Source organism: Protopterus annectens, chromosome 4.part0 (assembly GCF_019279795.1).
Source record: "Protopterus annectens isolate FY-2018-M chromosome 4.part0, PAN1.0, whole genome shotgun sequence".
NCBI classification, from domain to species: domain Eukaryota; kingdom Metazoa; phylum Chordata; order Ceratodontiformes; family Protopteridae; genus Protopterus; species Protopterus annectens.
The window spans coordinates 1,669,783,106-1,669,800,605 of record NC_056733.1 but is presented as its reverse complement, the minus strand read 5'-3'; positions in this window follow the sequence as shown (position 1 = coordinate 1,669,800,605).

Here is a 17,500-nt window from a genome sequence, read left to right as displayed (position 1 = left end):
CAGATCCCTGATGACTTTTCTGTGCTCAGTGGATTGCCACCTATATGGTAGCTAGTAACCTTGTTTTGAAGGGTATGACTATGCATTTTTGGCGTTTAACTTCAGGCCATGGCTCTGGCACCAGTTATCCGTTTCTGTGAGGCCCTTCTGGAGGATATCTGTGTCAGATGTGTTTCGACTATGGCAGTTTGCAGTCATCTGCAAACTTTGTCAGCCATAACCCTCCTGTGTTTGCTTGTACTTCAGAAAAGTAGATGCTGAAAAAGAGTGGACCCAGGACTGAGCCCTGTGGGACACCACTTGTGACAGGCTTTGAGTCTGACATGGCTCCAGCAACTCTGACCCTGTGGGTTCTGTCACTTAGCCAGTTTGCAACCCATCTTGTGATGTATGGGTTTACATTCAAGCTGATGAGTTTTTCGATGATACCTGAGTGGGGTATTGTGTCGAAGGCCTTTGCCAGGTCGAGGTAGGCTGTATGGACTGCCTTTCCCTCATCAATGGCCTTGGTGACTGTCTCGAAAAAGTCAACCAAGTTTAAGAGGCAGGATCTGCCTTTGACAAAGCCAAACTGGGTTGGATCCAAAGTCTGCAAGTTCCCTATGTCTTTATTTATGATCCTCTCCATGGCTTTGCAGATAAGGCTTGTCAAGCTAATGGGGCGGTAATTTCCAGGGTCTGTGGAGGCACCGCCCTTATGAAGTGGGACCACAGTCGCTGTGCGCCACTCCTTGGGTACGTATCCTGAGGTGAGGCTAAGATTAAACAGCTGTCCTAACTGTGGGTTTAATTCCTCGTTGAGTTCGTGAAGCACACAGCTGGGGACACCATCCGGTCCCATGGATGCTGTGTTTTTTGCCTTAGTGAGGGCAGTTCTCACCTGGGCGTTGGAGATGTTTGGGGGGGCTACAATCCTCTGGAATAGATATCTCTCCTTTTGGGGGGGGAGAAGTTTACACTGAACCTGTCAGCCAGTATGTTGGCAATGTGTGTAGGTTCAGTAATTTTCACATCATTTTGAACTAACTCTGAGCATATCTGGGAGTTTCCTCCTAGGTTTCTAACATAGCTAAAGAAGGCCTTATGATTCTCTTTAGAGTCCTTGGCGATTTTTCTCTCAAAATTTGCCTTGGATGATTTTATGAGAGCTCTTAGATTTTTACTTATAATGATCAAAGGTGTCTTACCTTTCAAGGATTTTGTTCTATCTTCTAGTAGCTTCCTCCTTTTGTTGTAGAGCTTGTTTATGGCTGGGGTCCACCAGACTGGACGCTTGCCTTTGGTACAGAGAGTCTTAGTTTTGTTTGGGATTGCCTGATCCATGCAGTCCTGTAGGTGCTGGTAGAAGGCATTTGTAAGTGATTCAGCGGTTTGAGTAATGTTTACCACTGGCTCAGGGGCCTTAAAGGAGACCACACTAGTTTTTAGAAGTGTGAAATCGGCTTTTGAGAAGTTTTCACTGTGGTCTTTTTGTTTCAGGTGGGGCGGGATGAGGACCTCCAGCGAGATTAGTTTATGATCTGATCTCACCAGTGAGGGTATACTTCGGTGTTGAACATTTTGATCCCATGTTCGTGATGATGAGATCAAGTATGTTTTCTCCTCTTGTGGGGATGGTGACTAGTTGTTCCATGGCATTTGAGTTTATGAACTCCAGGAATCTTTGGGTTAGAGTGTTCGGGCTTGAGTAGTGTTCCCAGTCTATATTAGGGTAGTTGAAGTCACCTAGTATGATGGTGTTTGGAGATACATTTATCCTCCAATGTTTTCAGGAAGGCCATGTGAGGTTCCTGAGTTTGAGAGGGTGGCCTGTAACATGCTACAAATTGCAGAGCAGTCTTGCCTATGGTTAATTGCACCTGGATGGTCTGCGATGCATGCGTTGCCACCAACCTTGAGGTGTGGGTGTCCTTTATGAATATGGACACCCTCCTTTCTTGGTGTTGTCCGGATTTTGGGGCGGATATAAATATATATATATATATATATATATATATATATATATATATATATATATATATATATATATACATATCTATATATACATATCTATATCTATATCTATATATATATATATATATATATATATATATATATATATATATATATATATATATATATATATATATATATATATATATATATATATACCATGCCCCTAAAAGATCATTTTAAAATATTTGCATTAGATACTATTTACAACTACACCTACATCTACACTAATTGATGCATATATAAATATAATACGTACATTAATTAATTATTTAACCTGTTAATAGAAACACTGGCTATGCTAGAAAATACAAATATATTAAATCAATAACCCCAATAATCAAATCAATCATTCAATAGATAAATAAATATATCATTAATATAAATGTTTGTACATTTTTACATTTTGAAGAAATCTGTAAATACTTCATAACAAAGAAATAAGCACATAAATAAATAAACAAATAAAGAATAAAGATAACATAAAAAGTCAAAAAATAAAATGTCAAAAATCCTCCTAAATATTCATAGATTCATAGGTTAGTAGGAGCTTACTAGGCTAATGGCCCTTACAAGCCTAGCAGTATTTATCCCAAGTTGCCCCAGTTGTTGGCGGTTAGGTGAGTGAAGTTCACAGAGGTAAGGGTCTATGGTAGTTAATACTGACTTCTTCTGTCCAGGAGGGACATGGACACCACCCCAGGTAGTAAATCTGTGGCCACCCATCCATTGATCTAGGCTGCATTTGAAGATGGTTAGGGAGGGATTCTGTTTCACATGAATTGGGAGTTTGTTCCAGAAAAGTGACAGTCTCTGGGAGATGCTTCTATCTCTCCAGCATGACCTGTTTATATAAGAGGCTATGTTAAGATCCCTGGAGCAAGTGAGCCTACTGAAGTTTGATTTACAAATGTGTAGCAGTTTCATCAGTGGAAGGTCAGAGGCTGCCCTATAAGCCAGGCACAGATCACCCCTTAGCAACCTGTAGGAGACAAAATACAGTTTCAGGACTTTCAGTCTTTCCACATAAGTCTTGTTTTGTTTACCCTGTAATTTCTTGGTGAGAAACCTCTGTGGTCTCTCCACTTGTTGCTGGTGTCTGGTGAGGTACATGCAAAACGGAGCATTGTACTCAATTACTGGTCTGATGAGGGCTGATTATAATGAAATTATAACATCCTTAGATCTAGATGTGATGCCTTTACTTTTAAGATTTATAAGGATTTCCTTACTGCTGTGGATATGTGGTGGTCAAAGTTCAAATTTGCTATTAATCTGAGTACCCAGATCATGTACCACTGGATCTATACTTAGGTGCATGCTGTCTATAATATAATTAGAAGGGATGTCAGCTTTCCCAAAGGGAAAAATAATGCATTTTTGCATGTAGCTTTAATCTGTGGCTTTGGCACCACTCATTTGTCTGCATTAACCCTTTCTGCAGTATATTAACAGCATTGAGGAACTCAATGAATGCTCCCAATTTGCAATGATCTTTGTCAACCACAGGCTGTCCAAGTTTGCCTGGACTTCTGAGAAATAAATTCTGAACATTAAAGGGCCCTGCACAGAATCCCATGGCATGCCACTGGTGACTGGTCTTTTGCTAGAAGTGAAGTCACCCACTTTGACAGTATGTGTCCTGTCAGTGAGCCATTTGGATCTGGTAATGTAGCGGTTAATTCCCATGTGGGAGATGTTCTCTATAATACCTGAGTGGGTGGTTGTCAAATGGCTTGGCTAGGTCAAAATAGGTGGTAAATAAATAAATAAAATAAATAAATAAAAATGAAATAAACTGTCTTTTCCTCATCCATGGCCTTGGTGACTTTCTCAAAGAAGTCAACCTTGTTTAACAGGCATGATCTACCTTTAAGAAATCCGAACTGGGTTGTGTCCAGAGTTCAGAGGTTACCTATGTCCTTGTTAATAAGGTCCATAAAGATTCTTTCCATGGCCTTGAAGATGAGGCTAATCAAACTTAAGGGCCTATAATTCCTAGGGTCAGTTGATGGTGCCCCTTTGTGTAGAGGGATTACTATTGCTGTCCTCCATTCCACAGGAGCATAGCCAGTTCTCGGGCTGTGGTTAAACAGGGATCTAAGTGGGCCTGCTAGGTCATGTTTTAAGATGTTTAAAAGGCAACCTGGGATGGTGTTTAGGCAATTTCTTGAGATAATAGGCTGAGGAATGGTGGCAGGTATACTTTGGAGGATGACTGGAGGGGCGGGGGGGTGAAGTTTTCTCCAAATCTGTCAGCTAACAGGTTGGCTATTACCTCTGTTTGAATATGAGTGGTGCCATGCACACCCAGTTCAGCACATAGCTGGGTATTCTTTTTCAGAATTTGGATGCAGTTAAAGAATGTCATGTGACTATCCTTAGCTAAGGAGGCTATTTTTGCTTCATAATTAGCTTTGGATGACTTGACAAGACCTCTCATTTCTTTGTTTAACCTAAAGAGGGTTTTCTTCCTCTACTAAGCCAGTTCCCTCTTGTTCTTCAACATTAGTTAATTTTTCTTGTTGTATAGCCTGTTTATATTAGGGGTCCAACAGGGTACTTGTTTTTTGGCAAAAACTGATTTTATTCTGGTCAAGTACAGCCAATTCTATACAACTGCTTAAGAGGTTATATAGGGCATTGGTGTCCACCTCTGCATAGGAGTTTGTGTTATCTACATTCGAGGGGGCTTTGAAACTTCTTCTACCATCATTCAGTTGGAGGTAATATGTCTTACAAAAATGTTTAAGCCTTTTTGAGCTTGATGCCTTAAAATTACATTGAATGAGACTGATTTATGGTCTGATCTTACCAGGGAGGACATCACAGAGTGGGGAGGTGCAGTGCTCTCCCATGTTAGTGAGTACTATGTCCTGGATATTTGAGCCTCTTCTGGGTATGTTGACTAGCTGTTTCAGACCATTTGCATTGACAAAGTCCAAGAACTTCTGAGCTAGTATGTTTGTGGTCATGTGTGGCTCCCAGTCAATAGTAGGATACTTAAAATCACCCATGAGTAAGATGTTAGGAAGTTATGGCAAGTTACTCCAGCAAGTCCAGGTATGTGGTATGCATTTCCTGTTTCATGGTTGTGGAATTATATCTAGCTATGATTTGGCAGGGGGCTTTGCCTGTAGTTTATTGGACATGGAGTAGCTCAAGAGAGTCATAGTGTTCGACCGGTGTCGAGTTGCACTTATTTTTAATGAAGATGGATACATCTTGTCCTTTGGTTATTTAATGCTCAGTTAGTGGTCTGAACATATGGAAAGCATTGCAGCCTTGCACGGCCAGGGTGCTGTCCATGCCTTTGAACCATGTCTTGGTGACTGCACATATATCAGCATCTTCCAAAGTAAGGAGTGCTTCCAGGGAGTGCAGTTTCTTTTTTAGAATCCTAGCATTGAGCAGTATTTCCTTGAGTTTATCTAGAGAATATTTTGTTATGTTTGGAGGTTGGTGATTTTGACAAGGCCTAAAAAAATGCACATTAGGGGTGGCTAAAGAATTTGCCAGTATCTGAAAGCCTAGATGAGACAGGTACAGACCATCTCTAGCAAAGCAGCATGACCTATCAACCATGTCTTCACAGGCTGACAGATACTGGATCCCCTTGGACTGACACCAGAAGCTCACTTTGTATAGGCTAAGGTTGATCAATAAGCAGCACCACTCAGTTTTGAACTGAGTTGCTACTAGAGCAACAGAAAAGCTTGGAAGGGATTCACTGACAGCTGCTTAGGGAAAAACTGAGCTTCTAGGCTTTTGCTTCTATGCAAGTGCACTGCTAACCACAGCTGCACGAAAAGCAGCACCATGCAAACACAAGGCTTAAAGTTAAAGTTTTAAGCTAACTACCAACAAGGGAAGCACACAAAAAGCCTTGCATCAACAATCCCCAACTCAGACACGTTAGATCTGCAGCCATCTGCCACAAGGGTGCAGAAAACACCTTCTTAATGTAGAATAGCTGGATTGGAGCCCAAATGTAACAAGACCACACAGACTATCAACAGCCCTACAACTAACACATACAATGTAATACAGTGCAATTAACTACTTAAAGCAGTGGCAGACAATACTGCTATTATTTTTTTCTTGAAACAGCTAAACTACAGTCACATTATGCAAGAGAAGTACAAAAAGATACTTAGAGCCCTTTTGTGTGCTTCCCATTTCAGGCAGACCAGGTAAATATCTACTAACACTAGATAAATAATCCCAGTCTTCCCAATGAAAAGCACAGCAAAGTAGTGTCTGGAATGGAACTTTATCACATATAAACTTAAAGGATATGAAATGCTACCACAAACTTAAATATGTGGATGCAGCAGTGCACTTTAAACAGCTTATAAAAGTTATTGTTCAATAAAAGTCTTCACTTTGTATAAATGAGCCAAGGGCCAATCAACTGTACAGAATTTATAAAGGTACTATAAACAAGATAAGCTGATTAATAAGCCATTCAGCCAATAAAATTACATACAGAAATCTCAAGTGTTTCCAAAACATAAACAGACCTACATCCCAGTGCATTAAATGGAAAATCCACTGACCTCTTGATGTAAAACCAAATGCTTGATAGAGTATAACAATACACTACTTTAGCTAGATAATGAATTAAAAGCAAGTAAATCAGTATAACAAAGTGAGGCAAAATGTACTTTTTCAATATAAACACAAGGAAAGGCAAATAAATAATTCAAGATATCAACAGCAGTATAGAAAGAGAGAACATAATTAAGCTCACATTACAGTAGGGGTGGGCAGCTTAAAATCAACCAGTTTAAAAAGCAGATCAATGAAGGGGAGTGTGCCTAGGAAAAAAATAGCATGGAATCACCAGCAGTGCTTCATTTCATGCAAGAGGCTTAAAATCTTTTCAGCAAAAGACACATGTCCAAAAAGTCACTGTATATTTAAGTATAACTCAAACAATTTAACCAATATAAACACATGTGAAATGTGCAGCTGAGCTAATCGTAATTGTCTATCTCTCACATAAAATAAAAACACCAGGTCAAGCAGATTTCTTCAAACAGAAAACAAAATGGAGAAGGTAAAACAGAAAGTAGCTTTATCACTCACAGGCAAGAAAATATAGGTTTACTTTCCTCAACCTTCAGGGAATCACCAGCAGTCCTTTAGTTTATTCAGGCATGAAATCTTTTCAGAAGATGACAAAGGCTCAGAAATTCACTGTGTAGTTAAATATCACTCAAACAAGTTAACCAATGAAAAACATGTGAAATGTGCCACCTAGCTAACTAAGTGTCTATCTCTCACATAGAACAAAGACATCAGGACAAGCAGATTTCTTAAAAGATAAAACAAAATGGAACAGGTAAAACAGAAAGCAGCATTATCACTCACAGACAAGAAAATATAGGTTTACTTCCCTCACTCAACAGAGAATCACCAGCAGTGCTTTAGTTTATGCAGGCTTGAAATATTTTAAGAAAAAGACAAAGGCTCAGAAATCTGCTGTGTGGTTAAAGATCACTCAAGCAATTTAACCAATGAAAAACATGCACAGTGTGCAGTTTAGCTAATTTAAGTGTCTAGCTCTCACATAGAACAAAGACATCAGGCCAAGCAGATTTCTTAAAACATAAAACAAAATGAAGCAAGTAAAACAAAAAGCAGCTTTATCACTCACAGACGGAAAATATAGGTTTACTTTCCTCACCCAGGGAATCACCAGCAGTGCTTTAGTTCATGTCGGCTTGAAATATTTTTGCAAGGTGACAAAGGCTCAGAAATTCACTGTGTAGTTAAATATCACTCAAACAATTTTAACCAATGAAAGACACGTGAAATGTACAGCCTAGCTAATTTGAGTGCCTATCTCTCATGCTGAACAAAGACACCCGGCCAAGCATATTTCTTAAAGCAGAAATGAAAATGTAGCAGGCAAAACAGAAAGCAGCTTTATCACTCACAGACAAGAGCATATAGGTTTACTTTCCTTAGCTAGCAGGGAATCACCAGCAGTGGTTTAGTTTATGCAGGCTTAAAATCTTTTCAGAAATTCACTGTGTATTTAAGTATCATTCATACAATTTAACCAATGAAAACACGTGAAATGTGCAGCCTAGCTAATTTGTTTGTCTCTCACATAGAACAAAAACACCAGGTGAATTAGATTTCTTAAAAAAGAAAACAAAATGGAACAGGTAAAACAGAAAGCAGTATTATCACTCACAGACAAGAAAATAAAGGTTTCCTTTCCTCACCCAGCAGGGAATCACTACCAGTACTTTAGTTTATGCAGGCTTGAAGTCTTTTCTGAAGATGACAAAGGCACAAATATTCACTATGTAATTAAATATCACTCAAACAATTTAACCAATGAAAAACATGTGAAATGTGCAGTCTAGCTAATTAAAGTGTCTATCTCTCACATAGAACAAAGACATCAGGCCAAGCTGATTTCTTAAAACATAAAACAAAATGGAGCAGGTAAAACAGAAAGCAGCTTTATAACTCACAGACAAGAAAATATAGGTTTACTTTCCTCACTCATCAAGGAATTACCAGCAGTCCTTTAGTTTATGCAGGCTTGAAATATTTTTTGAAATTCACTGTGTATTTAAGTATCACTCAAATAATTTAACTTATGAAAAAATGTGAAACGAGCAGCCTAGATAATTTAAGTGTCTATCTCTCACATACAACAAAAACACCAGACCAAATAAATAAATAAATAAAATGGATTTACAGAAAGTATTGTTTCAATGGTATTAGGGCTTTGTTAAGACGTATGTTATTCCTACAAAAAAAAAAAAAATCAGTCAGAGACAAGTAAGAACTGGAGGAAGCAAAAGCTCATTATCATCTGATTAACAGCTTTCCTACACAACCTCCAAGAGGAATTCCTCTAGCTTCAGTAGCTCACAGACAAAAAAACAGATGAACAATATAAGTCTCTATGCTTTTCTCCATAGGAAATCATTGTCAGTGCCATTTCTAATTTTGCACTGGCAATGATTCACTTTTTAGGGAGGATTCTCCAGTCTTTGAGTTGGTGCAAGCTCAAAGTGGGTATATATATATATATATATATATATATATATATATATATATATATATATAAGTTTGGGAGGGGCTTGCCCCCAAGCAAAACACAAACAAACATAAATTGTTCTTCCTGTTGCTTTTTGGGCATTTTTTCTTTCTATTTTTTTTTCTTTTAAAGCTTTGGTATTTCACAATGGAACAATCATTTACATTATTCTAAATTTAACACACCACAATTATAAGTCACTGTTCTCGCATTTCCCCTGAGAACCTGTGCAATGCTATTGCAGAAGCACCTATAAACATGCACTCAAAATCTCACATACACCCACACAAACACAACCAGATACATCCTGAGAAAGCTGCAATCATGTCCCTACACACACACACACACACACACACACACACACACACACACACACACACACACACACACACACACACACACACACACACACACACACACACACACGCACACGGTTTCACTTCATATTCTCAAAATGCTGAAATCTCGAATTTCAGCATTTCAAGTCCATGAAGCCTAAACTTTAGAATAGCGAAAGTGCATAAGCGAGAACACGACTATCTCAAATCTGTGCTTATGCAGTGATGCTACATTACAGGAAGTGTTTGTTTGTGATGTTTGTGTTCAGACTTTCAGGTGAGTGAGTGTATGTGAGCGTTTTTGTAACCTATGTGTACATGGGATGTGTGTGTGTGTGTGTGTGTGTGTGTGTGTGTGTGTGTGTGTGTGTGTGTGTGTGTGTGTGAGGGACTGTAGAATGTGTGTGTGTGTGAGTTTTTTTTTCTCTATTTGTGTGATCTCAGAGTTAGTATATATAAGTGGGCGGGTGCAGCCCCTCCATGGGGGTGCTGAGGCACTTGTCCCCCTGCTTTTGAGTAGGTATGTGTATGTGTGGTGTTTTGTTGTGTTTATGTATTTTGTGGTGTGGGTGTTGTGGGTTGTGTGTGGTGTAGTGTTTGCTGTGTGTTCAGGTTTGTGACTTCAGCTTTTTGAGGTTTCAGTGTTGTGATGGTTTCACTTTCATGGTCTCTAAATGCTGAAATTCAAGATTTCAGCATTTTGAGAATATGAAGTGAACCCCCCCCACACACACACACACAGACACACACACACACACACATACATACACACAACTTCACAGTACTAACCTGTTGTAGTACTAACAACCCCACTTCTGCTGTAGACAGTAGCTGATGTACACAGTTAAAAGACACTGCAAAATTTGTTGTTGATTTGTTGCCGAATAGCATGTTAGAGCTTGTTTTTGAACTACTGTACTGTGCAATTAAGAGGGCCTAGAGAACCTTCATACTGCCATGTTCACATGCAACTTTTTCTTCGTAGTGCTGTGTACTGTAACCTTCTTATCAGTGTAGCAGTATAGTGGTCTTTAAATTGCTTCCTGCAAAAACTGTCAGTTAAAAGCAACCACAAAGCTAATGACAAAGTGTAGGTCACATCTCTGATTGCATCATCATGTTTCAAACCTAATTAAAACTCCACCAAACCTAAAACTTAATACGATTGACCCCCCAAAGAGTCATTTAAAATAAAATAGAATAAAACAATCTACAAAAAAGGGGGGGGATCAGGTTTGGCTTAAAGGTTAACGTATCTGCCTTACAAACACAAGGTACAGGGTTTGATTCTCAAATGGACCACAAGGGCGGTTAGCATAATAGTGACCTATGAACCTATAATAATCATAAGTAGAAGAAGGAGAAAAAGATTAAAAAAAAACAACGCTAACTAGAAATAAAATTCTGAGCTCTGCAGACATCAATGACCATAGCTGTAATACTCCAACTCTTGAGAAAAGTAGATATGTCCATTATAAACGAATATATTCATATATGCATAAAGAAGAAATATAACAATGATAATGAAAATCATGAACTCAGTTTAAAATAGCTTAATATTAGTATAACTCTTTCATTTCCATATCACACTACTGCACTTACAAGTGTCCTCCAAAAAAGTACTGTTCTCCAATCTCTTTAAATAAAAGGGAGACCATCTTATAAACAAAATGCTAAACAAAAAAAATGGATAAATGGAGTAATTGTGGGTATGAGATACATTAAATTAAATTTCTGGTCACTAGGAAGATAGAAACTTTTACCATTACAAACGTCTTCACCACTTGTCTTGAAACATGTTCCTAAAACTGAGAGAACTATATATTTAGTTTATTACTAAATACTACTTTATGTACAGAGAACACATTTCATAGTTGTAGTTTGTAGCTTATGGGACTATAAACTAGAAAGGTATGCAAAAGCAGCACTGTATGGCACTGCTTGCTAACCAGTGATACAATGGTATAGTACAATTCGTCTTCCATAATTTTGTTACATCTTGCTAGTAAATGAAATTTAGCTGGATGGCCAGAAGCCTAAAAATGAGCAGAAACAACCATTGTGGTTACTTCTCTTGAAAAAAAAGAAAACTGACAGCCTGGATGGGACAGCAGCATCATGGCTTGTCATTGTATGAGCAACATGGAGGAAATAATGGCATCTAGGGAACGGGTGGAGTATTGTAAGGGGATATAGCTTAGCGATACTGATATCCTGGCAAGGACTTCACGAATAAATTATTGTCATACTGGCAACATCAAAGTTTGGTTAGTAAGTTGACTGCATATGAATGAGGGGGTAAATGACCTTTCATTGCATTTAAAATAAATGGATAGTCAAAACAAATTATTGGCAGTCACATGCTTTATCTGTTAAAAAAGGCAGTCATGAAGTAGATGCAGATATTCTAATTTAAAAATATTTGTGGTGGAAGAAAATTCTGAGAGTAATGATGTGGTTAAGTCTCTGCAAAACTTGAAGCTTAAAGGGTTTCCTAAAAACTTTGCGATCTCCATATTCCAAAGGCATTGTCTAGAATGTTAATGCCATTGGTCATCAATGAACTTTGGTAGATGGTGGGCTGCAGAATTATATGATTCATTGACTTATGCACATTACTTTATCCCAATCAGACACACACACATATATAGAGAGGTTATTTTGGTCTAGTTCTCTTACCAGTGCAGTGAACAAGTGATGGGTATTTCCAGCAATGTTTTCAAATAATTTTTTTATATTAAAAAGTCCAAGAGAAAAATACTTACCTACTGAAGGATGCTAAATTCATACCATTTATGTTTCCTCAAAAATTTTAAGTCTATACTTGATATTTGAGAAGAAACATGAGACATCAATATTAGAGAATTACATCAGCTCATATCTGATGGGGCAAGCCAAAAATGCCTTTGCACTTAAGTTTGTAGAGCATCACCTGAAAATGTATTAAGCAGCAAGCTGCAGAACTGGAAGATACACAGAAAACACTTTCTGTTTTATGTTCCAAAAGCAAAAAAAGAGAGGAAAAGGGTAAAGCAGTGGCATAAAATTCAAGTATAGAAAATAAAACAAATAATTTTGTTAAGAGAAGTTGAAGTGATTTAATGAGGAAGAATGATATTAATTTAGTTAATGAAATTTCAATTAATTCTTTTTAACAAGGATAGCACACTGATCAGGGGACCATTTTCAGATTCATCCTGGGGACACTGGCCAATTAAAAGCAATCAGCAAACATCATCATTGTCAATATGACCAACAAGGAATGAGTATATGAGTCTATAGTAATTATTTGCTACATGCAATCTATAGTTACAATTTTTTTTTCTAGTAGCACTTACCATCAAGTCTTCCTCCTCAGCTAATAAGCCCATCTGTCCTTTCATGTAAGGGCTCAACATACACATTTGTCTTCTCTCAACTGAGGTCTGGGCTGAGAATCAGTAGTGCTGCTAGTATCCATCGGGTCAGGGATTTCTGGCAACCCTATAGTTGTCCCATGTGCCTAGCTTAATGTTATGGTTGCTGGACATGACCATACAATGATGTGGGTTTCTGGATAGTGTAAAGGTAAAAAAAATCACCTTTAAGCATTACTTTCAGGGTAAGGCCTCCCATATCACCAAACACATAACTACCAATTCTACAATCACACCAACTCGAAAAAAGGAGAAATCTCTCAAAACGATTGCATCACCATTGGTGTATACTTAAAAATCACAACTGTCATTTTCATTTTCAGGTTAATAACTTAGCAATTTCACCTTGACAATCTATAGAAGAGCATTTTTTTTTCTGATTTGAGGGAAAAACTTTTGATGGTCATAATATGCCATATATATTATTGATTATCATGGTTAAATACTGATATGTGAAAAATATTACTTTCTCAGTTTGTGAGGCCTACTGATGCTTAATAAAAATATTTTACTAAGGAAAAACATTTCAGTGAGGAAGGGTGAATTTTTTTATTCTAAATCTGTCAGTTAACAAATTAATAATTTACTTGTTCACATATGGGTTGACACTACAGTGAAATAATTTAGTAGTTACTAGTTAATGTGAAAGTAAATTGACCTCTTTCAATGGTTTGATTAATGCAATAAAGTAAGACAGATTAACTTCAGTCACTATGTTAAAATAATCAACACATTCTGGAAGCCTTGAAAAACATAAAGAAGGGAGAGTAAAACTTTTTGTATAATTTTTCAAGTGTACCAAGCCATGGAATGCTGTCTGTATTAACTCGTAGAAAATACATTTTAAAGCAAACATAATGGCCTTTAACAAATGAAGCTGTATCTCTCCATCCTTTTAAAGTAGAATACCTTCACATTTTTTTCAAGGATGTTGAACATACCAGTTTTCATTTTATACTCAAATAAGATTGTGTCAGGCTGGTTTGTTTTACTTTAAATAAATGTATGATTGCTTATGTCGTAAGTGATGGTTTACTAAAGAAGTTTCTTGTTTAAAAAATAGGTGCAGGAATTGAATAATTTATGTAATGTTGCTTTGGTTATATGATATATAGCAATATATGGGAAGTATAATGTTTGTTAATTAAGTAATAATCAATGACATGGTGTGGTATATTGAAGATTTACCCATGGTTGGAGTGGTTTAATCACGAGGGTGAAGCCCGAGTGATTAAATAAAGCCAACTGTGGGTAAATTTCAATATACCACAACCATGGAGTTGGTTATTGCTATTATACAGTGACATTATTTAAGAAGAAAATACTTACTTTTCTTAAATAATGTCTTTGTATAACGGCACATTACTGTTCTTCCACCGGTGGTGGTATACTGCTTCGTTGTGTTGATGTACAGCGCATGCATATGGGACTTGCGTTAATATGCATACCCAGTACATCAATGCTTTGAAATGGAAGCTTTAGAGAAAAGAAAGTCTCCATTGCTCTGTTTTTGTTTTCTTTTTTTTATTATTATTTATTTATTTATTTATTAAAAAAAGAAAGGTTTTGGACACTTTATACCAATGGAAAAAGGTCCGGGCGACCTGACCTTTTTCCGTTGGTATATTGTGGGATTTACAACAAGCATGCTGGTCAATCAGCGTGCACATTTTGGAATATTAACGGGGGGGGGCGTCATTGTATAATGTTAAGTTATTAATAGTTTGATTACTTTTGTATAAAATGTAAATTTGCCTATCTATCAAAAGTTAGAATTCAAAAAAGGTGTTTAAAAAAATAATACAACATGCCTAAAAACCTTTTCTTCTATTGAACGTACGCTTACTAGGGATGGTATTTTCCATTCTAGCATTTTTTGATACATAGTTAATTTAAGACTTTGAAAAGAAGGATTTGGTTCCTTAAGGGTAACTGCCAATGGTGTTACAATGCAACTGACATACACATATTAAAGTAATTTTATAATTACATTATTTGTTGGCAGATTTATTGCTGGAAATCAAATTATTAATAAGTAAAGATAATGTCTTTCTGCAGTGCATAGAAAGGAGGCTTTAATATTGCTGCAAATCTCTAAAGTCTAATGATTTCCAAAATAATTTCTGGTTTTCTTAATAATAGTCATTAGCTAGGAGCTGGCAACCTTAAGACTATTTTTCTTGGGAATATTTTTTTCAGTTAATAAACATCATTAATTAAGTTTATTATTAATATATTTATTCCAGCATCTAGGTTTAAAAGGCATCTTATAGAATATCACTTAACACTAAATCATTCATTATGTGATAGAAAATTGCAAACATTCCTCAAATTGCTCTGATCAAATAATAATTATTAATTGTAAGAATTAATATTATCTTTGATACTTGTATAATAAGTCATTCCAAAATCATTATCAGGGGTATTCATTATCACTGTGTACACATTTTACTGAAGCCGACACAACTGATCATGTCAGCATGACAAGCAGCATTGCTAATCAAATATGCAGGAAGACAAGGCACATAACACAGTGACAAGCCTCACCTCAAGCGCACAGCATAGCCTAATGGCCATGTTATGGTAAGCAACTGCACAGTGTATACAAAAGACACAACAATCCAGAGATTCAGAAGTGAGTGTGCATACACTCAACATCAGATAAGTAAATTCAAGAATACATGAGCAAGGGAAAGCACAGTATCAAAAGGACAATGAAAGTTTATGCTGGTGTACAGTTCACTCAGTGAAAGCATGGACATGAACACTGTTGGCAATGTTGTTCACATTAACAATCAGTCCTTAAGTGTTCAGCATGAAACTGTTGTACAACACTATGGACATTTAAGACTTTTTTCAATTTTACATAGACACATGTCTCAAACTCACAATGCAGGGATGTCAGACAAACACACATATAATTGTCTGCACAGATGCACAAACTTTGGGAAAACTTGTATAGAGTGTGCTTATATGTTGTGAAAGCGGACACAAAAACCATATAGCAGTAGCATTCATGTTGTAATGGGTATGAAGTGTAACACTGAAAATATTAATCATTAGTGAGTGCAATCCTCAAGGATATGTCATACAACCACAAATGCCAGCTGGAACAACATATAACCTATTATGTTGTATCATTTGGACAAGCTGTGAAAGCTATAACAGCAAGATGTATATACATGGAGGGTAGATATGCCATTAAACCTGTACTGTGATGGAACTCTTGTTAGAAATCTCTTAAGTGTAGGAAGCTCTTTAGCATGTAAGTGCGACTGCATATGGCCATAGTTAAAGGGTCATATCCAAGGAGAATGTATCAGAACACATATGTGTAGTAAATCAATATTCTGTAGGAAACATGGTACATATACAGCTTCAAAATCTGTTCCTTGACATATTTTAGCTAATGCAAAAACACAACAGTTTCAATTGTGAGAAATTACACATGTGCAGGGCATGTGATGAAATTAGTGGCACCTGCAAGTGAACTGAGTATTTTATAAAACAACAGTAATTGCTGGATCACAACAGACACCATAACTTACAGATAGTTGGAACATCACATCAAGGTTACAGTGAACTGTGTAAGCTGTGATAGCTGACATAATATATATATATATATATATATATATATATATATATATATATATATATATATATATATATATATATATAGATATGGGTCTATATCAGAATCTCGAAGTCTGACAATATCAAACACGATATTTTCGACACGAGATTACAAAAAGTGCACATCGAACATTTAAACGGAAATCTCCATAAGGGGAGATTTCCATTTACTTCAGTGTTGTGCGATCTCAGAGTTGGTATATTTAAGTAGCGGGGGGAGCAGGGGGGCTTTAGTTTAATTTTTTTGTTTTCATTTTTTTATTTTATAACCATTCAATAGTTTAAGACTTCGATGCATAAAGTTCGATCTTTATGCATTCGAAGTTTTAAACCTTAGAGGTTATAATATAGGCCTATATATATATATATATATATATATATATATATATATATATATATATATATATATATATATATAAATACTGTGTATATAGCTATATATCTATATATATATATATATCTATATATATATATATATATATATATATACATACATATACACACACACACATATATACACACACATATATATATATATATATATATATATATATATATATATATATATATATATATATATATATATATATATATATATATATATATATATATATATACACACACAAACCTATAAAACTTTTGTTGTACTCCATGCATCATCTTGAACCTCCACTGCAGGACTAGCCAAAAAGAAATTCTCAACGTTTTTTGCAGAGTTGTTAAACTTGGTATGCTTACAAGGAAGTACAGCAGATCAAAATCACCCACCCATCAAAAATCAAAAGGAAAAACCAATAAAATATCACACATTGCATTAATTCAATCCAGGATGTCACAATGTATTTTTGTGCCCTCATGCAAGCTAGAAGTTACTGGATGAATACACATGCCTATTTAACTCAGTCTGTAGACCTGTGCAATAGCTGATGATGCTCAGATAATCTCATGTCATAGTTTTCAGAAAGGACACATTTGGAAGATTGACTTGAGTATTGTGTTGGAATGCATATGGTCTCCCTTAAATGGGATTACAAAGGTTGGGGTAATAAAAA